We start from the raw sequence: 20,021 nt of genomic DNA on the forward strand, positions 1-20,021 counted from the left end.
TCTTCCCATGACCCAGGAATGTGGGGAGGTTGTTGCTGAGTTCTTTTACTGGCTTCTGATGCCTTTTAAAAATTATAGGTGAGTATGAGAGACATTCTAGGATCTCAACTCAGCAACATGCTCCACAAACTAACTTTCATGATGGCAGCTGAGAAGCTACTGATTTAATCTAGTAAATAAACAGCTTAGGAAAAAATATCCCAGGGATTGCTGAGGCATGTACTTGGCTGGTGGTCAGGTGCGAGAGGTCAAACTGGGAAAATCTGGGAAGCCCTTCTATGTGCCTGGCTTCTCCTGAGTTAGAGGAACTAAAACTAAGGAATATCCTGGTTTGATCACTGCTTCTTTTCTTGGAAGAGCAGTGTGTGACATGCTTTTATTTCTTCAGGGAAAACGCTAGGGGAAAAAGGAACTCTGAGATAAAGATAAACTTTCCTAGGAACTCTGGGATATTGAAAGTGACTACAATGTCTCAACGGAAATTTGAATTAAGTTGAGGGCCATTGGCAGCTTATCTTTGGCCTGTATTTTGTTTGGAAGACGAACAACCTAGTTGATAATCTATACGTTCTCCCATAATGGCCATTTGGGTTTTTTGCCCCATTGCCTTCCTGGGGGAGAATGAAGATGTTAATCTCCTGCAGGCTTTGTTTCTTTGCTTTAACAGAACATAGTGCTCTTGGAACAATAAAGCCAGTTATAGATTAACTGATCCTGACGTCTTAGTTTCATGGAACCATCAAAGTCCAAGTTGGATAACTATTGCTAAGATTATTTATGAGGGCCCTACCCTGTTTTCCTTGCAACAGAAGTCTGTAGCGACAACCCTGCATCTTTCCTCCTGCTCCCCCCTCCATCTAGGCTGAGGATTGCAAACTGGCATCAGCAGCCCACATTCTTCCTACAGATATGTTCTGTTTGATCTGCATAGTGTCTTAAAATTAGAGTGACTTCATACAAAAGTCCAGGTCTAAATTTCTCTTAAAAGTTAGGACAGCCGAAAAATATTGAGGGCCCATGTTCCCATCCACCAACAATAATTCAGAGCTGGAATTAAATCGGATGTCCCTTCTAACTGGATGTGGTTACCAACACTCTTTCTTTCCTTTTTAAAAAGATTTTATTTATTCATGAGAGACACAGAGAGAGAGGCAGACACAGGCAGAGGGAGAAGCAGGCTCCCTGTGGGGAGCCCAATGCAGGACTTGATCCCAGGACTCTGGGATCACGCCCTGAGCCGAAGGCAGACATTCAACAGCTGAACCACCCAGGCATCCCCCAACCTTCTTTCTTATCTTAACTCTGTTGTACCTCAGTCTTTACCTGCCTGGTTCCTGTAGACATTAGAGTTCCTGGTTCTCACTCCAGGTCTCCTTACTGTCTCTGCTTATTTCAATTTTGTTAAATAAAAAAGAAGAGTGGATGAGGATAACCTAGATAGACATCATAGATCTGCCATTATGTGACTTCAGGCAAGTCATTTGATATCTCTAGTTTCCTTATTTATAAAATGCCTAAAGCAAAAAGTGGACTGTTCAGAAAATTAGCCAAAGAGATGCATGAAGAATGGGCCTTAGTTTTAGGTTTTCACTTTCTTCTGCAGGACCATTACATCTCTTTCTACCTTGGTCACCCTGCATCTAGTCTTTTCACTCTTCTATTCCATAGCTTTAAATGTTTTATGTACCCTCCAAACCCACTAAACACCTACCCTATGCCTGATATTGGGTTGGAGACTTAGTGGTCAGTGATAATAGACTCTGTCCCTATTCTCATCAGACTTAAAGTTCTAATGGGGGAGGTAGACATATCAAATAATCCACACAGATAAATGTAAAATTTTCACTGGTACAACTGCTATAAAGATGACCTTCACATTAAGAGACCATGTGATGAAGCCTTTGATGAAAGGGGAAAGGTCAGACAAGGCTCTCGAGATCTGCAGGATAAGGAGTTGTATGATTGGAGAGAAGTTTGAAGAATATTCTAGGCTGTGGAAATAACATGTGTAAAAGTTCTGTGGGGACAAGAAACATGGAAAGGACAGGGAAGAAGAAATCCAGTGAGTCAGGTACAGAGGGAATAAGGAAGAGTGGGGGGTATGTGGCTGGAGAGGAAGGTGGATCAAATAGCATTGTGTGCTGTGCTTAGGAGCTTTATCTTTATCTTAAAAGCACTGGTAAAGCCTTGGAAAATTTTGGCAGGGGGTTTTATGGAAAGGTAAATCACTCTGTAGTGTGGAAATCAGATGGGAAGAAATAGGTCAAATCCTATGAAATTTTCACTTCCAGACTTATTTTTGTCCTAGAAGATGGCTGATAGAGTTGGTGCAGGGTAAACCAGTTAGGGGACTGGGGAGAGATGGCCATGGTTTAGACTAGGATGGGGTATTGGAAATGGAGAGGTGGACAGATCTGCTAGAAATTTACAGAGTAAAGTCAATGAGCCTTAGTGACAGATTGGTGTAGGACATCAAGGATGACTCCCGGACATGTGTGCCCCAATGGGAAGTGATATTATATGTAAATAATTTGGTGAGCAGCCAGATTTGGTGAGCAGGGATGATCCACATGGAATTCAAAGTGCCTTTGCAACAACCAGGAGGAGATGGCCTTTGAGAGCGTTTTTACAGGTATATCTTGCCTTGGCTTTAGCTGGATTCTAGGAGGCATTGAGTAACCCTAGACTATGTTAAATTACCAGCTAGAGGTTCTACATCACAGAAGTTTTATAAGTTAAAGCCCTAAACCTATGTGTGGCGTAGACTCGAAGTTTTGATTTTCTTAGGTGACTTTTCATACCCCCCTTAGAACCTCAGGCAGATGATGTGTTTATGAAGGAGTTCAGTTTCATTCTTTTCCTCTCTTAGGGTTAAGCCTACAATTTATTTTAATTTATTATTATTTTTTTTTGTAGGCTTTAGATATCTATCTCCCTTGCCCTAGAGGGCCTACAAGTCCATCTGAAACTCCTGTGACCTCCTCCTGGAATCAGCTCATATTTATTTCTCTGACTTGATTTCATGCCATTCTTGGCACCTGAGGATTTTTTCTTATCAAACTTGGCTATGTGAAAAATAAATTTGTTACACCATGTCTAGCATTTCTGTGTACAAGGAGCCTATTCGGATCAGCTCAGTGGGCTGGGTGGTCAGAAGTGATATAGTAAATATTCTATACATATTATTAGAATGGTTATATAATGAAGTATGGTGTGCTATTCTGTAATTTGACTTAAGAATGCATCTCTTGTCACAAGACAGGTAAATCCTGCAGGCCAGTTGCCATTTGACCTTGCTATTAGGCTTCAAACTCACAGAATATAAAAATGTGAGCATGACCTGAATCCTGGGCTTGAGTTTCAGTGCCAGGGCAGCTGGTTCATAGGTGCTCCAGAAAGACATTTTGATCTCCAGCCCTCATCACAAAACCTGACACCCAATGGTTGCTAAATGAATATCTGTCCAATTAAACAGGAGTTGAAAAAAAAGTCATAATTGGAGAAGATGAGAATTCTTGGCCTATCTTTCATGATGGAATAAAATTTCTGGGGTTAGGACAGAGTTGTAATCAGAATGTTTTTTCAAGACCCAGAATGATGTGTCATCTCAAATTAGCATCCATCTCACTGTCTGCCCCCCACCCATCTATTCCGGAAATACAGATGGCAATGATGCTGTTTGAAGTTCTTAGATAAAATCTTTATGGATGATTCATTTTCATTTATATAGCATCTATTGATTATTTACTATGTCCAAAGTTTTTCTTGGTAAGGTTCTATGAGGTATAAAGTGATGACTAAGACCCAGGCTCTCCCTTCAACTACTTAACAGCTTAATGATAGGGGATGGGGACAGAAGTGTACAATCCACTAGAATAAAAATACTCCTTATCAAATGCTTTCCGTGTGCCAGGCACCATGCTAAGAATTTTAAATTTCATTTAAGCCTGTGATGTGGAAACTGTTATTGTGTCCATTTTGTCAACAAGGAAACTGAAGCACGGAAAGATTAGGAAGTGTACACAGGCTACACAGCAAGAACGAGCCAGAGCCAGAATTGAAACCTAATCATTCTGATCATAGACCTCAAGAATTCAGATATTCGGGTGTACAGAAGCCCAAATAATCCACTATGGAAGGTGATATAGGCTGTAACAGATATTCAAGCTCAGGCTGACTGCACAAAGGTGGGGTTCAAGAAAAGCTTTATGGAGAAGTTATGGCATTCTGACAGATAGTGATCAGCGAAGAGCTAGGTGTAGGAAATTATCTGAACAAGGGCAGAGTTCAGAAGAAGGCACCTCAGCATGTTTGGGAAACTGTACATAGTCCAATGTGGCTGTGTGTGGGTTCCTTGTATAAGTCAGGAAAGAAGAGTTACTTGGGAGTTAAATTTCAGTTACAGGACCTTGGAGCTGGGAGCAGGGAGGGAGTGTGCCATGTTTTTCTCACTATTGGTCATAAGTAATAGTAAAGCCAGTAGACAATTGAAGCCTCTAGAATGAATTTGGGCTACTCTGTTTCAGAGTGGTAGTGAGGACTCTATCTCAAAGAAGAAACTAGATGACTTCAGATATTTCTAAATCTTCTCTGGAGTTCAACGTAAGCCTTCTTAACCTGGGAGCTCCAGACTCATGGATGGGTGTCAGGGATCCGAGAGCCTTAGGGAGTTAGGGCAAAGTTGTGCATTGCATGAACATGTGTGCTTCTTTTCTAGGAGGAGGTGGTTCACAAGATTCATCTCTTGGTCTAAGGGTTCATGGTCAAAGAAATATTGCAAACCATGGCTCCAAGGAGAAAAAGCCAGCATCGATCTCAGTGGGGCCTTCCTTGGAGCCAGGAACTGGAAGCAATGCCCCAGTGTGTGTCCTAAATCTTTGGGATTCAAAACTGATTTTGAGTTCCTCACTGACAAACAGAGCTTTCCACAGAAATATCAACACTGTGCCTCAGCAGAAGCCCTGCCTCAGGCAGCTTCTGCCCCAGGACTACAGGTTATCTGGGTTAGCAGGCCCAGTCCTCAGCAGAAGGATTAGGGAAGGCAGATCTCACTGTAAAAGTGTCAGTAGGAAGTGGATCACTTTTGAACTTCTATCCCTGGAGGTTTACAAGGGTAACAGGAAGCTACAATTTCCAGGAAGATGACAGCTGTTTGGAAGCATTTCTGCCATTGCACTTTTAACCCAACCCACCAGAGTCACTCAGCATAAAACAGGCTTGACAGCAAGGCAACTTGTGGGCAAGGCCTGTGAGAAAACCCTTCATTTACTCCTGTTTGTCAAGTCGTGCCTAGCAGGCCCTGCCATCACAGACACCAGCTGAGGTGACTAGGGTAGGAAGGCAGAAATGCCAGTGATGAAAGTGAGGTTTCCAGGCAGATCCTTTGATGCATAGAAATAGTTGTGGTGGAGGCTGGTGTGGTGGTCAGTGGCGTGTTTTGCATAATGATACTCTTTGATAAAGAGAGACGGAGTCCTGTGTGCATTAGGATTAGGACTGTCTGCGAGTAACAGAAAAATGGAAGACAACAGTGGCTTCAACATGATAGAAGTTTCTCTCTCTCACATAAATCCAATCTGGAGTCCAGCAGCCCAAGACTGGTTGGGTAACCCCATGCTCGGCTGGGAACCAGCTTTACCCTCACTTGTTTCTCCACCAAACCCAAGGAACTACTTCGTGATCCAGAATGGCTCCCCAATCTCCAGCCTGGAGGAAGAGAAAAAGAGGAAGAAAGGAGCCCCTTTATATTAATGACACTCCCGCAGAGGGCTCATGTCACGGTTCTGTTTGCATGCTGTTTTCCAGAACATACTGATTACAGCTAATGTTGACATGGTTGGAATCTTCTAGTCTTACACTCGGTCATCTAAGTGTCTGGTGAAACACTGGGGATCCTGTTCCATCTACATGTGGACAGCTAGAGGTCTCTCAACACTGTCCTTAGGAAAGATGGAATGTTTTAATGTTGTTTTGATAACTCCAGAGACCTTAGCAAACCTGATCTGCCTTTATTGTTTAGATGATTTAGTTGTTCCTCCCCTGCCACGGAGAGCAGCTTCATAGAGAGAGTATCCTTAATTTTTGTTAGAGGACATGAGAAGCAAGATGTCTTCATTTACTCATTTACTCATTCATGTAGTCACTCACTCATTCATGTGTCAGTACTGTCATGTTGGATACGGTTTGCTGTTCATCACATTTATGCTTCCTGTCCAAAGTGTAGAGTTATTTCTGGAAAGTAGTTGTCCTGCTAGAGGCAAGGTTTCTCCGCCTCTAGCATCGAGGTGGGCTCGAATAACCAGCTTCTGCCAATGGGATGTGAATAGAGGAGATGCGTCCCTTCTGGGAGGAGGTGCTTAAAGAATAGGCAAACTTTAATACCTATTTTCCTGTCTGCCTCTGGGGGCAGGAGACCCTGAGATCTAGCAGCTGGCAGAGACACAGGTAGAAGTTGCTTGGGCTCCAGAATCACACCAGGGAAGACTGCCCACCAAATATCCACACTGGACTATTGCATTGATGAAGGATCAACTATCAGCTAAGGCTTGGTACGAGGGTATGCAGCAGGTCACCTGCTTTCCTGTGACAGTGGTTAGCTCAGCTCCCACATCAGAACTAGATTCAAATGCCATGTGCAGCACTTACTAGCTGTGAGATTGAGAGTTCAGGTAATTTCTCTTAATCTCTAATAACCTCTCTTTTCTCGTTTATAAAATGTAACTTACATACTACATACAATGTGTGTGTGTGTGTGTGTGTGTGTGTGTGTGTGTGTGAGTGATGCTGGCACCAAATAAATGCTTCAAATATTAATTCTTATTCTTATAATCACATACTATTGGGCTACTCCTTTTCTGTTTATTAGGGTAGCTTTTGCTCATTTGGAATAATCAAAAAGTTTCAGCTTATTTACTTAGTTCTTCTCTTTTGCCCTCAACTTGTGGGTCTCTTTCTCTCTGCTAAATGGTCATCAATGATTCTGTAGAGCAGATGTCTCCTTCCCCATCACTTTGTGGTAGGCAGAAGGCCCCTGAAGATGTCCCTGTCCTAATCTCTGGAGACTGTCAATATGCTACTTTACATGGCAGAAGGAATTTTGCAGCTGTGATTAGGTTAAGGCCCTCTAGTTGGGGAGATAATCCTAGATTACCTAAGTGAGCCCAATGTAATCAGGAGTGTCTTTAAAGATGGGAGAGGGGGCAGCCCCGGTGGCACAGCGGTTTAGTGCCACCTGCAGCCCGGGTTATGATCCTGGAGACCTGGAATCGAGTCCCACATCAGGTTCCCTGCATGGGGCCCGCTTCTCTCTCTTGCCTATGTCTCTGCCTCTCTCTCTCTCTCTCTCTCACTCCCCGTGTGTGTGTGTGTCTCTTTGAATAAATAAATAAAATCTTTAAAAAATAAATAAATAAAGATGGGAGAGGGAGACAGAGAACCAGAAACGGAGATAGGATGACAGATGGGTGTTGGAGTGGCTTGATTGCTGACTTGGAAGGCGAAGACCACAAGCCAAAGGGTGTAAGCTGCCTCTAAAGCTAGAAAAGGCAAGGAATGGGCCCTGCCCTAGAGCCTTTGGAAGGAGCACAGCCCTGCCAAAGCCCTGGTTCTAGCCTAGTGAGACACACATCAGACTTTTCTCCTACAGAACTATAAATAATAAATTTATATTGTTTGTCATTAAGTTTGTGGTAATTTGCTACAGCTGCGATTAAGTCAAATCATGGGATGCTTGGCTGGCTCAGCTCTACCTCTTTGGCTCAGATTGTGATCGTGGGGTCACAGGATAGAGTCCCACATTGGGCTGCCTGCATGGAACCTGCTTCTCCCTCTGCCTCTGTCTCTGCCTCTCTCTCTCCCTCTATGTGTCTCATGAATAAATAAATAAAATCTTAAAAAAAAAAAATCCAAATCATGTCCTTCCCCTAACATGCTGTTGCAATGTGCATGCAAAGCTCTTTACTGAGGTGGGAGGGGAGATCTCAGAAATGAAGCACAGGGCCGGGATAAGAAGGGTGGAGTCACTGGTTACCACGAGCTCTCCCTGCCCCACACTGGGAAAGCTACTTCAAGGTCTGGGGCTTCCCTGGGGGTGGGGTGGGGTGTGTGTGACCCCACCCTCCACGGATCCTCTTTAACTCCTGGCCAGACTTTCTATCTTTGTTTTGTGTCACGGATACTTCATGGTCCACCCCTGCCCCCTCCCTGCACCACAAGCTATGAGCCTCCCAAATCCTTTAGTGGGTGAACTTTAAGTAAGAGCCTGTCTCCTATTTTCTTGTTGGCAGGGCTCTGGCTTTGAACTTGAGCAATCATGGATTCCACACTTGTGATGTGAGCCCTGAGATGTTCCTGCCCCTCCCACCCCTTCCAGATAGCAACATATGAGAGCCACACTGGCACCTTTTTTTTTTTTTTTTTTTTTTTTTTTAGGTGAAATGCACACATAAAATTAACCACAAGCAGGAGGAGTGAAGAGGGAGAAGCTGGCTCTTTGCTGAACAGGGAGCCCGATGTGGGGGCTCTATCCCAGGACCCCTGACATCATGACCTGAGCCAAAGGCAGACGCTTAACTGACTGAGCCACCCAGGTGCCCCAAATTAACCATTTTAAAGTATATCATTTAGTGGCATTTAGTACATTTGTAATGTGTGCAACCATCACCTCTACCTACTTCTAAAACATTTTCTTCATCACCAAGATGACAAGGGATAACATGCTTGATAATAGCAAGGTGGTGGTGGAATCAGCACCTCCCACACACTTTTTCCACCTGGAGAAGATCCTAAATATGAATAATTTAGTGGCACTGGGAGAATGTATTAATTCTTCAATTCCTTGGCTGAATAATATTTCATGAAATGGCTAATCACATTTTGTTTATCCATTCTTCTGTCCATGGATACTTGGGTCGCTTCCCCCTTTTGGCTATTGTAAATAATGCTGCTATGAACATTTGCATGTGAGTTTTGTTTAAAGACTTCTTTTAAGTTCTGCATGGACCTGCATTTTCATATCTCTTGGGTATCTTCCTAGCAGTGGAGTTACTGGGTCATCTTGATGTTTGATACCTGCTTATTTTGTTATCAAAGATAAATATCTCCAGTGTCATCATTGTGGCAGAAACTATCAGGTACATGAAATTAGTGGTGACCTGAAATTAAGGGATATAGGCTGTGTCAGAAGCCAAGATACCTCCTGTCACCCTCTGAAATAGTAAATGGGTTAACCTGTGTGTTCATGGTCTGACTCCCTCAATGACTATGTGAGTTCTACAAGGGCAAGGATTTGCTATATTTTGTTCACTTCTGTTATCTCTAATGCCTAAGACAGGGCCTGGATCAGTATATATTGAATGAACACATGAACATTTGAAGGAATAACCATCAGTGCTCTGTGATTTCATGTCCTATCTCTCCTGGAAGTCCTAACCCTTGCACTGCGTTCACATCCATGAACTATTTAAAGGGCATCTTTGTGTCCATTTTTTCTTTCAAGATTAAAGAATACCTTAGATTACAGAGTAGGTATTCTTTTCTCACTTAGATTAAGAAAATGATGATCAGAAGTATCAATTTATGCTAACTGACTTAGCTAGGAGGTTGTGACAAAGGAAGGTAAGGGTGATGTATTATTTTCCCAGGACTATAACAAATCACCATGAATTAGGGGGTTAACAGAGCAGAAACTTATACTCTTTTTTTTTTCTTTTTTTAGGATTTTATTTATTTAAGAGAGAATGAGTTGCGGGGAGAAGCAGAGGGAGAGGGAGAAGCGGACTCCCTGCACAGCAGGGAGTCCCAATCCCAGGACCCAGGACCATATTCTGAGCTGAAGGCAGAGGCCTGACTGAGCCACCCAGGAGCTTCAGAAACTTATACTCTAATCATCCTGGAGGCCAGAAGTCTGAATTGAGGTGTCAACAGAACCAAGGCTCTAGGGAGAATTCCTGCCTGCCTCTTCCATCTCCTGGTGGCCGAAGGCTTCCTTGGCCATTGCAGCATGGCTCTGATCACTGCCTATTTTTCATGTGGCCTTCTCCGTGTGTCTCTGCCTGTCCTTTTCTATCTCTTACAAGGACACTCTTCAGTGGATTTAGTGGCTGAACTAATCTCGGATGATCTCATCTCAAGATCCTAAACTTAATTCATCTGCAAAGACCCTTTTTCCAAATAAGGTCACATTCTGAGGTTTGGGTAGACACATCTTTTGTAGGCCACAGATTAGGCCGTTACATATCGGCATCCCCGTTTCCTAATTGAGCTCTTTCTCCCTGGGTCTCTGATCTGTATTCCAGCCTAATTTCTAATGTGTCCATGTAACACTGGTACATGTTATGGAAAAGAGAGTTGCAGGTAAAATGAATTTGGAAAACTCTGAGTTGAACAAAGGTAGGCAGGAATTTTTTACCGCAGGACTTCTCAGACTTTTTAATATGCTAATATACATTGTAAATGTTCAGGAGAGGAAAAATATGGAGCACTGCCCAAATTCCTTTGATCTGGAAACCCTTTAAAAAGAATTAATGAAGAACAATAGAGCTTTCACAGGTTGAGGCTACCTAGAATATAGGTGGAAAGTATTGCTTCTTTCTTTGTTTTCCTCAGGGTCAGCAGGGACTCCATTCTTAAGACATGTTCCATCAGAAATGGTACAAATCACCCCAAAGAGGCTGAAGTCAAATGGCATGGAAAAGATAAAAATATATAATGTTTGGCATATTCTTTTCATTGATAAATCTCTAATTAAAAAAAGAAAAACTCAGCAAATGTCTAAATATCCCATACAATTGCTATGGTGATGGTGCCTCCCCTAATAGACCATGTTGGAAATTTGAAGATACTTGCTAGGATCATGTGCCCATTAGAAATTGACTGCCTAGTGTATGTGGACCTATTCAGTTAGAGGGCAGAGATTTATAGAGTTTTAGAGCTGCAAGAGGTCTTAGAAATATCTCTTCTAACCCAGGAATTTTACAGATATGGAAACAGAGGCCCAGAAAGACAAAATAGTACATGGTCACACCTGTTCAGGTTCACATAGAGAACCAGTGGTAGAGCCTTCACTAACTGAGTTCAAGTTCAGGGCTTTGCTACCCCAGGCTTCTTTCTAAATAGAAGGAAAAACTCTTCTATGGATGATTGACTAGAAATCTGGGGATACTGTGCATTTTCTTATTACTGAACATTCTCCCAAAACCTGTTCGCCTCAACTATTTATTGATTTTGTCAAATATGTCAAACATTTGCTAATCCACTTATCTGTCTTCATTCAAGTGGAGTGCAAGAGACAGAATTTAATTTTTCTTTAATTATGCACCATTTTGCAGTGGGAGAGGTCTGTTGTCTGGCCATTAGCCCTGTCTCACATCTGACCATGGACCAAGTGTAGATGGATATAGACTGCACCGGAAAGTGATTAGTAACATTTTATAAGAGATGTTAAACTTTCAGTGATTTCCTTCTGACATGTTAAGTGTGTGTGGTAGGATGCTGTGAACAAGAATAAGGCAACTGAAAGTTTAGAAGTGTCAGCAAAGATCGTCTGATAGAAGCAATTAGTCCACTTGTCCATAAAAGTGGTTCTATGTGCCTTTATGGCATTAATGCAGTAATTCAGCCAAACTCGCATTATAGGGCACTGTGCTGAATGTTTGGTAATTTGTGATATGCTGTAGAAATTATTGTTTTTTTTTTTAAAGTAAATTCATCATATGATCTTGTTTAATAGCCACCGGCTAGGATTTTTGTTGATTTTAAGAAGCTAGTAAGTGATGTCTTAGATCAGAGCTTTGGTGTCATTTTTTCTTAGGAAAGAGTGATTCTCCTCAAGATCAAAGGCATGGGGTGGATGAGTACTTTCCCTGGGTCTACCTGGGAAAAGGTGGTTTGACTAGAACTCTTGCACTCATGAGGGAACTTTGGAAGACAAGAATGAGATGCAGCTTCAAGGCAAATCGCTTCCATTCCCTCATCCCTCCAGTGGAGAGGTCATTTCACTGCTGTCGGTCTCTGAAATCAGGGGTCTGTGGTCCATGATATCAGCTGTTAAATATTTATGGATCCTCTCTAGGAATGAGGAGGGACCTCTGATAATAGCAGCTTATTGTCTGAAAGGCAAATAGTGATGAGCTGGTCTAGGAAAGGCTCAGGATTGCCCTGAAATTGCCTATTTCAGGGTGCAGCACACATGGAGGGTCTGTACATGGCAGATGCTAGGGCCCTTGATTCATATCCTGGCTGCTGCCTCTGGCCACTTGTGGCCACCTGATCCTTAGACAGCCTCCAGTTTCCTCTCCTGACGCCCATGATTAGTTTCACAAATCTCAAAGTTAGGGCATAGAGGGGAAACAATTACATTAAGAGGACTGGATCTTTGGATTCAAGGGAACTGAAAGTTTGTCTGTGTCTGTCTCCGGGCCTTTGTCTTATCTATCTGTCAGACTCTTCCTCTAAGTCTCAGTATGAATGGCACCTCCTCAGAAAGAGCCCCCCTGACCCCCTAGGTGTCCCACAACACCTCCTAGCAGTCATTCATTCTTTGACTCTTTACCCTGGGTTATCTTCTTCAGGCTCTGATCTCTAACTGAAGTCATCTTGGTTACGCATTTCCTTATGTGTGGTTGGCTCTGACTTCTCCCACTAGATTGGTAGGCATAGCTACTCTATCCCCAGTGCCCACCAAGGCCTGGCACAGGAGAGATGGGAGCAGAATCTTGGTAGATCCCATTAGACTAGATACTGGGGGATTATGTCTTCTTTTTGGAATCTCATATACCTAGACTTTTTTTTTTTTTTAGCACTCTTAACACTTTGTAACTACATATTGGTGGGATTATTTCCTTAAGGCCTGTCTCTCTCTTAGTAGGGCAAGGATTCGTGACCATTTTGTACCTTTGTGTCAAGGTTGCTTTGGTGTCTGGTGAAGCCTTTGGATCCCTTCTCAAATAATATGTTTGATTGCATAAAGTAAACTACATAGAATTGCAAAGGAAATTGACTATACTGAAGTAGAATCATCAAAATGTTAAAATGTAAATTTGTAATATAGTTACATGTGCATCTTCATTAACACATGTAATAACAAAACTGACTAAACTTTTCTAAGTAGTGACAAGCATAATTGGTTTTTTGAGCTGTCTCTGAAAACTGTAATGTGAGATAAAAATGACTGTCATTTTGTTGATGATAGAGGCATGGGTACTTTTAGTACTGCTCTGGTTTGTTGCCTACATGCATGATGGAATCAAACAGTAAATTTCAGTTAGAGATTATGAAAATCAAAATGTAATTTTTTTCCCATCTGAGTTCACTGTCTCCCTGAAGTCTGTCTATAGATTCTAGGACAGTCCATGGACCCCAGGTTAGGAATTCCTGAGCCACAATCTATCACTTAAATTTAGTTCACCATTTTTACCCTAACACTTAAGACATAGTAAGTACTTCTTACTATTTGTGGAAGGAATGAAGGAAGAATGAAGGAAGGGAGGAAGGATGAAGGAAGGAAAGAACATTCTTCTTAGGGTTTAACACTGTTCTCAGAACAAGGCTGCTGAATGAATGAATGAATCCTGCATGCAAGGTAGTGAGCTCATCATTAATAAGTGAGAGTACCCTTTTCCTCCACCAGTTCTAGTAATGATTGCATCTTAGGTGAGGACCTTGTATACGATTGAAACCCACTGAGTGCCTTATCCATAGCCAACACACAAAACATGTGCTTGAGTGATGCCTCTGGCTGAAAGAGACAACCCCCACACTGTAATTTATCAGGTATAATGGATCAGTGCTTTGCCACTTCTATCAGACCAATCAGCTGACCCCTTGGGCTATCTTAGACTCTCAAGAACGCAGCTTTTGTGGGGCTCTGCATTTTACCATGACAGCACCTCTCAGTTTCAACCAGCCCCATCATTGCACCTGCCCTTGGTGAGTTGTTTTGGACTGACCCCCTTTTCCTGCTCCACGGGAAGAGAAGGCCCCTGGGACAACAGGCTCCCTAGGAATTTGGCTCTATCATCTGACAGATTATTTCAGGCTTTCATGAATATCAACTGGAAGAATCAGCGCTATGTGAATTTTTTTGCTCTCATGGTGCCTTGCAAGTCAGCAGTTACTGACAGGACTTACATGAGAACTCAGGGCTAGCAGAGGAAAAGTTGAATTCATTATTCAGTGCCTTAGAAAAATTCCTAATATATCAGCAGTGCAGATGCCAACATGCCTCTCTTGGTAGCAGACACTTCTTAAAAATGTTGGAATGCTTTCTAAGACAGTTAAGGATAAATGAATATTCATGAAGGTGCTATAAAAATGAAAGATCTATTTCTTAATAGGGGAAAGACAAGTAGCTTGGGGGAAATAAACAGCAACTTTGTGGCTGTAAAAACTAGATTTTCTGCCTGGGCCTGCATTATTGTAATTGCTCGGTGGAATCCATCTTTCTTTCTTTATTTCTTTCTTTCTTTTTTTTTTTTTTTTATATTTTTTTTAATTATTTATTTATGATAGTCATACAGAGAGAGAGAGAGGCAGAGACATAGGCAGAGGGAGAAGCAGGCTCCATGCCCCGGGAGCCTGACGTGGGATTCGATCCTGGGTCTCCAGGATTGCGCCCTGGGCCAAAGGCAGGCGCCAAACCACTGCGCCACCCAGGGATCCCTCTTTCTTTCTTTCTTTCTTCTTTTTTTTTTTTTTTTGGAATCCATCTTTCTGTGTTATCATGGAGATCAAACAGTAAACATTCTCCACTGGTCCCCACTCACCTTACCCCCATGTTGATTGACTTGTTTCACTTGATACGAAGTGGTGACTAATGGCACCTTTCTGATCACAACACCTTACAAGTAATAGTTTGGGGCTAGAGGTGCTTGTCCAAGTATATAATCATCTAATTATCTTTCCTCCGTTGAGGTTTGTAGGGTCTGTGCTTTATCAGATAAGATAGTCATGGTAATGAAACATGAATGAAGCAATGGAAGAAAATGATGTCTCCTCTTCTTGAATTCCATAACATTCCTGGCCTACTCTGCAGATGTATTCAGTGGACCTGTGGATGCAGAATTCTCACATTGCTTCTTCCCCTCCACGTGGGGTCCATGGCTTTGTATTCCATGACTTCCCTAAATCTGTGATTTTCTATCTTGGTTGCCCATTAGAATCCTCAGGACCGTTTTTATTTATTTTTTTTAACCACACACACGCCTGGGCCTCCCTCCAGGAGTTTATAAAAGCTCCCCAGGTGATTGCATTGAGCAATCAGGGTTCGGGACCACTGATCTAAATTCCCACCAACTACTCTGGATGACTTCTGTTCAGATCCCCATAAATGTTCTCCTCTCCTTGTTCAAAAGAGATTAGCAGCTGTTCAAACCAGATTAGTACCAAACAGAGTCCTTCTGATGTAATCAGAAAGATTAAACTTTTGGGAGAGTGAGCATAAGTCTCCCATATTTGAGGCCAGAAAGCAATACTCATGAACTAATTCTTTCCAAGAAATTAAAAAATCTGGCTCAGCGGTATAGTGCCGCCTTCAGCCCAGGGTGTGGTCTTGGAAACCTGGGATCAAGTCCCACATCAGGCTCCCTGCATGGAGCCTGCTTCTCCCTCTGCCTGTGTCTCTGCCCCCGCCCCCGCCCCTGTCTCTCATAAATAGATAAATAAAATTTTTAAAAATCTTAGCCCTCAGAAATTGTGAGGATATTTTGTAACTTACTGGGAAATTAATGACAGATTGCAAGGCCTAGGTCCTATTCCCTCCAAATTTCAGCAATTTGACCAATTTGTTCTCCACCTTCCTCCCTAACTTTGTCTTGAGTTGACTGTGCTCCACACCCTGATTTCCACCACATGGGACCGTGACCTTTTCCCTGAAGAAGTCCTGAATGTTTTCACCTCTTGCCCTGGCTCACATTTCTCTTTCTATGTGCAGAGTCTTTCTCCTCTCTATCATTTGAAATCCTACTCATCCTTAAAGATCCAACTCAAGTTAATCCTGCCATCCTTAAAGATCCAACTCAAATATTACCATGAAGGTCTTTCTCCTTCTAATGCCTGAATCAGTACCTTTTGCCATTTTGTTTTTATGTCACTTTGTATTTCTATTTTAGTCTTTTCCAAATTCTTATATAGTCCTTTCCAATAATTAGTTCAGAAGATATTGCAGATAGAGCAAACCCTATAACTTCCTCATTTTAACTCTCTCATTCGGGCAGTATTGTGACTTTCATAAGGTTATAGTCTACATGTCTATTTCTCCTACCTGAGTGCATACAATGAACTCAGTAGTTAAGGCCCAGTTCCCTTCTTGTAATAGCTATTTGTGGGATAAAAAAAAATTCCCCGGGTGTGCTATAGCACAGTGTAAGGTTCAGTGTGGCTTATTCAAAAGACATGTGGATGTATCCAGTCCATTTGTTCAGGATGGCTCATGAGTGACTGTTCAGTCTTGGTAAAAAGATTGAGATACATAAGCCAGTGGTTTTCAGGTAGTCAGTCCATTTGTGAGGTTTTGATTATCACAAAGACTAGAGGTGTTACTGGCATTTAGTGGGCATGAGCCAGGAATGCCAGATGCTTTGCCATGTATAGGAAAGCCCCTACAAAAAGAGTTGTCCCTTTCAAAATACCAATTGTTCCCCACCTCCCACACCCATCCTGGAAAATTCTAACAAATCATATTTTATGATTATAAAATACTTAAACAGAAAACCAAAAAACTTTTTTTTTTTTTTTTTTTGAAGAAAAGAGAGAAGCTCCCAAAACTCACTCTGAAATCATGTGCAAAATGTCCTGGGTGTGTTATCAGATAGGCAGAGATAACAAAATTGGATGATACCTGGCTGGTGAAACAGGAATTTTTACATTATGTAGGTGAGAATGTTACATGATGCAACCTTCTTAAAAAATATTATTTATTTATTTATTTTAGAGAGATTGAGAATGTGAGCCAGGGGAGGAACAAAGGGACAGAGACAATCAGACTCTATGCTGAGCGAGGAGCCTGATCTCAAGACCCTGAGATTATGACCTGAGCCAAAATCAAGAGTCAGATACTTAACCAACTGAGCCCCCAGGCACCCCAGACACAACCTTTTTGAGGAAAACAATACTTACAGTATTTACAATGCATATTCCTTTTGACCTAGTAGTTTCACTGCCAGAAATTTATCCTGTGATGTATATTTTTAAAGACTTTATTTATTATTTTGAGAAAGAGAGAGAGTACAAGTTAGAGCAAGCATGGGTTGGGGGGGAGACACACAGGGAGAGGGAGAAGCAGACTCCCCACTGAGCAGGGAGCCCGATGTAGGGTTCCATCCCAGGACTGAGCTGAAGGCAGACACTTAACTGACTGAGCCACCCAAGCATCCCTATCCTGTGATGTATCCACACAAAAATTCAAAGTTGCATGACCAGGAATGTTCATTACAAGATTGGTTGCCATCACAGAAAAGTGAGAACAATTTATATGTCCATCAGTTGGAGCATGGTTACATAAACACTGATACATCCATATGATGGTATGTGACCAAGTGGAATGAGTGCCACAATATATTGAATAGAAAAGAGTGAAGCATGTTATGCGTGATGATCCATTTTTCTTTAGAGTGTATGACATACATTTATATGTCCATAAACACACAGGCAATCCTCCCTTTGCATGGTTCTCATATAAACAGATTTCAATTGCCATGGGTTGGCTAAATAACACATCTCAACAATGTAGTTCGAATTTTCAGTTACCAGGTATATTACCTGTGAGTCATTGAATAAAGCACAAACTTTGCTGCTACATCTTCAGCCCACAAATCACTACGTAACAGAGGCATTACGATACTCCATAAATATTCACTAAGACTTCCTTCCATGCCTGTTGAGAGTCACTGCATTGTTATTCCCAAGATTGTGAATCTGAGAAACCACCAAGGAGCCGATACCGATGCAAGCACACGAGGGTTTATTGCAAGCTCGAGCTTGGGTCCAAGTATACCCGACACAGCGGAGCAGGCACTTGGACCCTGAAGTAGGTTACAGCTGGGTTTTTTACAGGCTGGTCTAGGGGATTTTCAGAAGGGGTGGAGGGATTTCTCAAGTTTGTTTACATTCTGATATGGCGTCGTCGGCGTCGTCATGGGCTCTGTTGTCTTTCTGGTATGGGATTCCCTGCAGAGGACATTCTGCAGTTTTTCCTATAAAGTTCAGCTCTTATTCACAGGGGCCTAAGATGGTTGTACTTGTGCTAATGCTAAACTTGAGGTGGAATGGCCTTGATTTTTCTTGGCCTCCACATGCATATTTGTTATTCAGTTCACAAACCCATGGTGAAGCAAGTTTAGAGACTCAGGTGACATTTTACAAAAGCGAATGATCAAAAGAGGGAATCTACAACAGGGGATCCCTGGGTGGCTCAGCCGTTCAGTGCCTGCCTTTGGCCCAAGGCGAGATCCTGGAGTCCCCGGATCGAGTCCCACGTCAGGCTCCTGGCATGGAGCCTGTTTCTCCCTCTGCCTGTGTCTCTGTCTCTCTCTCTCTATGTCTATCATGAATAAATAAATAAAATCTTTAAAAAAAAAAGACTAATGATAATAATGGAAGATAAAGTCGAATCTCATGAAATGGAAGCATAGAAGAAAAAGCTGACCACAGGGATGTTGACACTGCCACCACTTGAGTGACTTGGGGTAGGCAGCAGGGGGACTTTGGGAAGGCCCCTACTCACCAGGATACACAACGGAAGAGGTTGTGGGAAGAAACATGAAGGTATCCGTAGGGCAGTGAGACCAGCAAAGAACTTCACACGAGAGCAGTTCTCAGAATTATTTCATGATGTTGAAATCACAAAGGACAAGCATTGGAAGTGGACCCAAATTTGGAAAGGTATATGACAGTTTGACAAGGTACGGAGAAGACACTCTCTCAACATCATCAAGTTATATGACAAATAGAAGGCAAACATTCTTGCCAAAGATTTTACAAAGAAATATGATACTTTAATTCTCAGTGCTTTCAATGTCTCTAAATAAAGAGCAGTTTTACTACGTTTTGTTTTTCTTCTACATTTATGATCAACAGAGAATGTCTAATGTTCTGACAAAAAGCTTCAAAGATAATGAAACAGCTGGAATTTTTCTCATTATTGCTAACATCACCCTGCATGGTTTCCATGTGTGCAGTTATTTTTATGGTTCAAGACTACTGTGCAAAGCAAAGAGCACCTGTACCTATATATTTTTAAATGGAAGTATATACAAAGAATTATTATAGTTATTCTCAGGAGTGAGGCTGAGGGAGGGTGGTAGCAAAGGGAATTTTTTTTTAAAGGATTTTCTTTATTTATTCATGAGAGACACAGAGAGAGAGGCAGAGACATAGGCAGAGGGAGAGGCAGGCTCCCCGCGGGGACCCCAATGTGGGACTCAATCCCAGGACCCCAGGATCATGCCCTGAGCTGAAAGCAGATGCTCAACCACTCAGCTACCCAGGCATCCCACAAAGGGAAATTTTATGTTCATTTTCTCCCCTTCTGAACTGTTTTTCCTTTAGAATGTATTACTTTTTGATATAAAACCTAATTAGTAAAAATAAAGATAAAGATAATTTGATAAAATATTAAAGATGTTTTGTGTATATGATTTCTGCTTCTTTTTTTTTTTTTTTTTTTCCCTTGCTGGGAAGATAGTCTGAAGTTTCATGTGGAATTTCAAAAGAATTCATGACAACAAAAAAGGTTTAAATCCATTGGTATAGGCACCCTGGTCCCAAGCAGAAAGATTGCAAAATATGCAGTTTCTTCAGACATGGATATGATGTGAGTTATTGATTTCATTTTTCTGTGGAGAGAATTGGCCTGGAAATGAGTCCAGCTGATGGTGATGTGTAAGCACAATTTTCAGACAGATGCCCAAAACAAAATGCTTCCACCGAGTCTGGTGACTAAACACGCATCTGTTTAGAAGGCAGCAAAGTGTGACCTTGTGCACAACCTTCAAAGTTTACTGGCTAGCAAACAAAATGTGAAATAC

The 20,021-nt window shown here is 42.0% G+C and overlaps 1 protein-coding gene across 2 annotated transcripts in view; it reads left to right on the forward strand.

The window, feature by feature from the left end:
• Positions 1-20,021, forward strand: part of GLIS3 (GLIS family zinc finger 3) — a 598,942-nt gene that overhangs the window by 36,099 nt on the left and 542,822 nt on the right. The window lies entirely within an intron of this gene.

Source organism: Vulpes vulpes, chromosome 1, assembly GCF_048418805.1.
Source record: "Vulpes vulpes isolate BD-2025 chromosome 1, VulVul3, whole genome shotgun sequence".
Taxonomy (NCBI): Eukaryota; Metazoa; Chordata; class Mammalia; order Carnivora; family Canidae; genus Vulpes; species Vulpes vulpes.